This window comes from Hyla sarda, chromosome 9 (genome assembly GCF_029499605.1).
Source record: "Hyla sarda isolate aHylSar1 chromosome 9, aHylSar1.hap1, whole genome shotgun sequence".
Lineage (NCBI taxonomy): Eukaryota > Metazoa > Chordata > Amphibia > Anura > Hylidae > Hyla > Hyla sarda.
Window position 1 is genome coordinate 152,354,552 of NC_079197.1, and position 5,000 is coordinate 152,359,551.

The following is a 5,000-nucleotide window of genomic DNA, read 5'->3' on the forward strand; positions in this document are numbered from 1 at the left end:
ATATCGTATTCTGTACAATACAATGTAGGAGAGTTCCATTCTTCCGGCACTACTAGTACCCCAAGAGGTGCAGCAACGGGCCAGAGGAGAAGACAGGTGCTCCGGATCCCCGCTAGCCAGCCAGGCGGTGCTCTGAGTAATGCGTTGTGTGCGGTAAGTAAAACAAAGTAGAAGGAAAGACTCGGCAACTCACCACTGCTATAAAACGCGTGGACTTTATTCCATATAGCGGATCATGACACAGACCATCCCGGTGAAGGGGGGTGCAGGAGGGTACCCCGAGATGGTCTGTGTCATGATCCACTATATGGAATAAAGTCCACGCGTTTTACAGCAGTGGTGAGTTGCCGAGTCTTTCCTTCTACTTTGTTTTACATATCATATTCTGTGGTTAGGGGGAATTATTCATAGATTTCATGAATGTATCCCGGCTTTTGGTGTCTCATCTATCACGGGTTATGAGTCATGTCTGACCCATCACACATCATCTCCCCTTGTGTAACAATACATATAACTGCTTCTAGAGCTGGGCGGTATGACCAAAAATGTGTATCACGGTATTATTGTAACTTATGGTGGTTACACGGTATTTCTTTCACCCCCCCCCAAATCATGTGACCCGCGAGCACTGTTCTGCTCCCCCCTCCCCCCCCAAATCATGTAACCCGCCAGCGCTGTTCTGCTCCCCCCCAATTATCAGCCCAGCGGGGTACTACTCACTCACATATGTCCCCCGCAAGCACTGCCCTACTCCTCTTTGTTGGGGGCCGCTGGCGCTGGAACTCTATACTGTACACCAGTGGTCTCCAACCTGCGGACCTCCAGATGTTGCAAAACTACAACTCCCAGCATGCCCGGACAGCCAACGGCTGTCCGGGCATGCTAGGAGTTGTAGTTTTGCAACAGCTGGAGGTCCGCAGGTTGGAGACCACTGCTGTACGCTGTATCCCTATGCCCGGGCTGCAAAAGATAAAGAAAATAAACTTTAACTTACCTACGTCGGCCACACACTGGGGACTGGAACATCGGACAGCCGTCAGCCTATCACCGGCCGCAGCGATGTCCCGCCCCAGTCAGTGATAGGCTGAGCCCACTGTCATGTAAGATGCCGGCTGGCTGTCCAGGCATGCTGGGAGTTATAGTTTTGCAACATCTGGAGTTCCGCAGGTTGGAGACCACTGGTGTACAGTATTGAGTTCCAGCGCCGGCGGCCCGCAACAAAGAGGAGGAGGGCAGTGATTGCGGGTGACATATGCGAGTAGTGCTCCGCAGGGCTGATTATTTATTTATTTGGGGGGGGGGAGCAGAACAGCGCTGGCGGGTAACATGATTGGGGGGGGAGCAGAACATCGCTGGTGGGTAACATGATTGGGGGGAGCAGAACAGCGCTGGCGGGTAACATGATTGGGGGGAGCAGAACAGCGCTGGTGGGTAACATGATTGGGGGGAGCAGAACAGCGCTGGTGGGTAACATGATTTGGGGGGGGAGCAGAACAGCACTGGTGGGTAACATGATTGGGGGGAGCAGAACAGCGCTGGTGGGTAACATGATTGGGGGGAGCAGAACAGCGCTGGTGGGTAACATGATTTGGGGGGGGAGCAGAACAGCACTGGTGGGTAACATGATTGGGGGGGGAGCAGAACAGCGCTGGTGGGTAACATGATTTGGGGGGGGAGCAGAACAGCGCTGGTGGGTAACATGATTGGGGGGGAGCAGAACAGCGCTGGTGGGTAACATGATTGGGGGGGGAGCAGAACAGCGCTGGTGGGTAACATGATTGGGGGGGGAGCAGAACAGCGCTGGTGGGTAACATGATTGGGGGGGGAGCAGAACAGCGCTGGTGGGTAACATGATTGGGGGGAGCAGAACAGCGCTGGCGGGTAACATGATTGGGGGGGAGCAGAACAGCACTGGCGGGTAACATGATTTGGGGGGGAGCAGAACAGCACTGGTGGGTAACATGATTTGGGGGGGAGCAGAACAGCGCTGGTGGGTAACATGATTTGGGGGGGAGCAGAACAGCGCTGGTGGGTAACATGATTGGGGGGGAGCAGAACAGCGCTGGTGGGTAACATGATTGGGGGGGAGCAGAACAGCGCTGGTGGGTAACATGATTTCATACAGAAAAATCCAGTCAAACAACTGCTCCCCCCCTGCCTACTTGGAAATATACTAGTCCTGCTGTGTCCATGCATCATCACCTATGTCATGGACACTTTCTTGATTGACAGCTGTGAGCGCAGGGCTCAGAGCTGGAGGAAAAATCCTCCCACTGTCAGCTTGTGTCCGGCTACTGTCAGTGAGGACAAGCTGGGAGTTGTAGTTTTGCTAATGCTAGGAGAGATGTGAGCAGACAGCATACTGAGGGAGGGGGCGGAGACCTGCACAGTGAGGCCACGCCCCCTCCCTTAGAGGAATTCAGACTAGTGAGCTAAATTAAAAGTGTAATAAAAAAAAATATAAAGATGCTAGACACATAAAAATTAGATGTACATGGTCAGGATTAGGTACTGAGTGATATATTAAAAAAATATATATATTTTGTTGGATCTGACGGGTACACTTTAAAGTTTTGGCAAGTTTGCACACGTTGCAATGAATTCAATGACTGGAGACACATTGTATGACATATGCAAGAACATGTAAAACTGCACAGATCCCAAGACACCAGACAAGCACAGCCACCAAAGGGTTAACTGATCCCCCCAGATCTCACCTGCTGGCTGCACTCTCCTCTATAGACCACACGGGGGCAGGTATCAGGTCGGTGGTGTCAGTGTCTATGGCTGCACGCTGTCATCACTGCTCAGGTGACACATAGAAGTGCCTCTTCTGTATATGTCCTATATCCCTATACCGCACACTCCTATACTACAAGCCGGGGAGAAGTTACAGGTCACCCCGTATAAGAACTACGCGCCGGGGAGCAGCATTCATTGTTGCTCACGTCTCTGGGACAGCCCTGCTGCCTCCTGCGATCAAGCCTGTATTGTTGTTGCAAAAGGGGGGGGGGACTCCAGACCGGAAACGGAAGCGGGAATTAAAGAAAGCATCCAATGAGCGTGAAGATACGACACGAGCGACAGATGGAGTAGCGAATAGGATTCACGGGGCGGATCCATGTCAGTGCCAAACTAGACTCGTGAAAGAAAGCGCACTCGAAATTGCTAGCCTGGGGATGAATGTAGCCAACCAATCAACGAGTTAGATAGAAAGACGTCACAATGAGCGAAGGCGGGGCTACCGGTGTTGATTGAATGATTGACGTGTGAAAAGGGGGAGTGTGGTGTTTTGATTGCCGGCGTGGGCGGAGTTTTGGCACGTGACGCGGCTTATTAAGATACTTAGCCCCGCCCATTCGTATTCCAGATGTTGTAGAGCGGACTTTTACTGGAACTGAACGGGAACAAAGGATTGTGGGCTGAGACGTGACGTCACGTTGTTTCCAGATGGGGCTTTCCCAGTAATATCATTAGTCTAGTGCAGTGGTCTTCAAACTGTGGCCCTCCAGATGTTGCAAAACTACAATTCCCAGCATGCCCGGACAGCCGTTGGCATGCTGGGAGTTGTAGTTTTGCAACATCTGGAGGGCCACAGTTTGAAGACCGCTGGTCTAGTGTTTCCTAACCAGTGTGCCTCCATCTCTTGCAAAACTACACCTCTCAGCATGCCTGGACAGCCCTGTTTTGAAACAGCTGGAGGCACATTGGTTGGGTAACATTGCCTTAAAGGAGAACTCAAGAATATAAAAATTGTCCCCCATACAGCCGGCAGTAAAAAATATAAAGATGTACATACCTTCCTCCGCTCCCCCGGGACCTCCGGTAACCGACTCTGGTCTCCGCCGTGATCCTCTTCCTGGTTGCCGGTGGTCGGTGAATCATACTGTGCTCAGCCAATCACCAGCCGCAGTGAAGTCCCAACTCGGCCGGCGATAGGCTGAGCGGCAGTGTGACGTTTTCGGCCCCGGCAGCAGGTGCCGATGTAGTGCAGAATTGTGTGTCTTGAAGCGTTCTCACACTGCCGCTCAGCCTATCGCTGGCCGAGTCGGGACTTCACTGCAGCCGGTGATTGGCTGAGCACAGTATGACTCACCGACCACCAGCAACCAGGAAGAGGATCGCGGCAGAGACTGGAGTGGGTTACAGGAGGCACCGGGGGAGCAAAGGAAGGTATGTACAGCTTTATCTTTTTTTAGATAAACCCGACCTCATATCCCGTCCTCATTTCCCGTCCTCATATCTTATCCTCATATCCCGACCTCATATCCTGTCCTCATATCCCGTCCTCATATCCCGACCTCATATCCTGTCCTCATATCCCGTCCTCATATCCCGACCTCATATCCTGTCCTCATATCCCGTCCTCATATCCCGACCTCATATCCTGTCCTCATATCCCGTCCTCATATCTCGTCCTCATATCCTGTCCTCATATCCCATCCTCATATCCCGACCTCATATCCTGTCCTCATATCCTGTCCTCATATCCTGTCCTCATATCCTGTCCTCATATCCTGTCCTCATATCCTGTCCTCATATCCCATCCTCATATCCCGACCTCATATCCTGTCCTCATATGCTGTCCTCATATCCTGTCCTCATATCCCGTCCTCATATCCCGTCCTCATATCCCGACCTCATATCCCGTCCTCATATGCTGTCCTCATATCCCGTCCTCATATCCCATTCTCATATCCCGACCTCATATCCTGTCCTCATATGCTGTCCTCATATCCCCTCCTCATATCCCGTCCTCATATCCCATTCTCATATCCCGACCTCATATCCCGTCCTCATATCCCGACCTCATATCCCATCCTCATATCCCGACCTTATATCCCGTCCTCATATCCCGACCTCACATCCCATCCTCATATCCTGTCCTCATATCCCATCCTCATATCCCGACCTCACATCCCATCCTCATATCCTGTCCTCATATCCCATCCTCATACCCCGACCTCATATACCGTCCTCATATCCCGACCTCATATCCC

At 52.0% G+C, this 5,000-nt stretch overlaps 1 protein-coding gene across 3 annotated transcripts in view; it reads right to left on the reverse strand.

Annotated features, from left to right (window-relative positions):
* Nucleotides 1-5,000, reverse strand: part of LOC130290891 (zinc finger protein 184-like) — a 67,618-nt gene that overhangs the window by 29,431 nt on the left and 33,187 nt on the right. Inside the window, exon 1 of one of the 3 annotated variants that reach the window (XM_056539079.1) lies at nucleotides 2,718-3,101. The exons of the other annotated variants lie outside the window; for them this stretch is intronic. The gene's annotated coding sequence lies outside the window, so the exon portion shown is untranslated. Of the gene's footprint in view, nucleotides 1-2,717; nucleotides 3,102-5,000 lie in introns of those variants that run through there. 3 annotated transcript variants of the gene reach the window in all.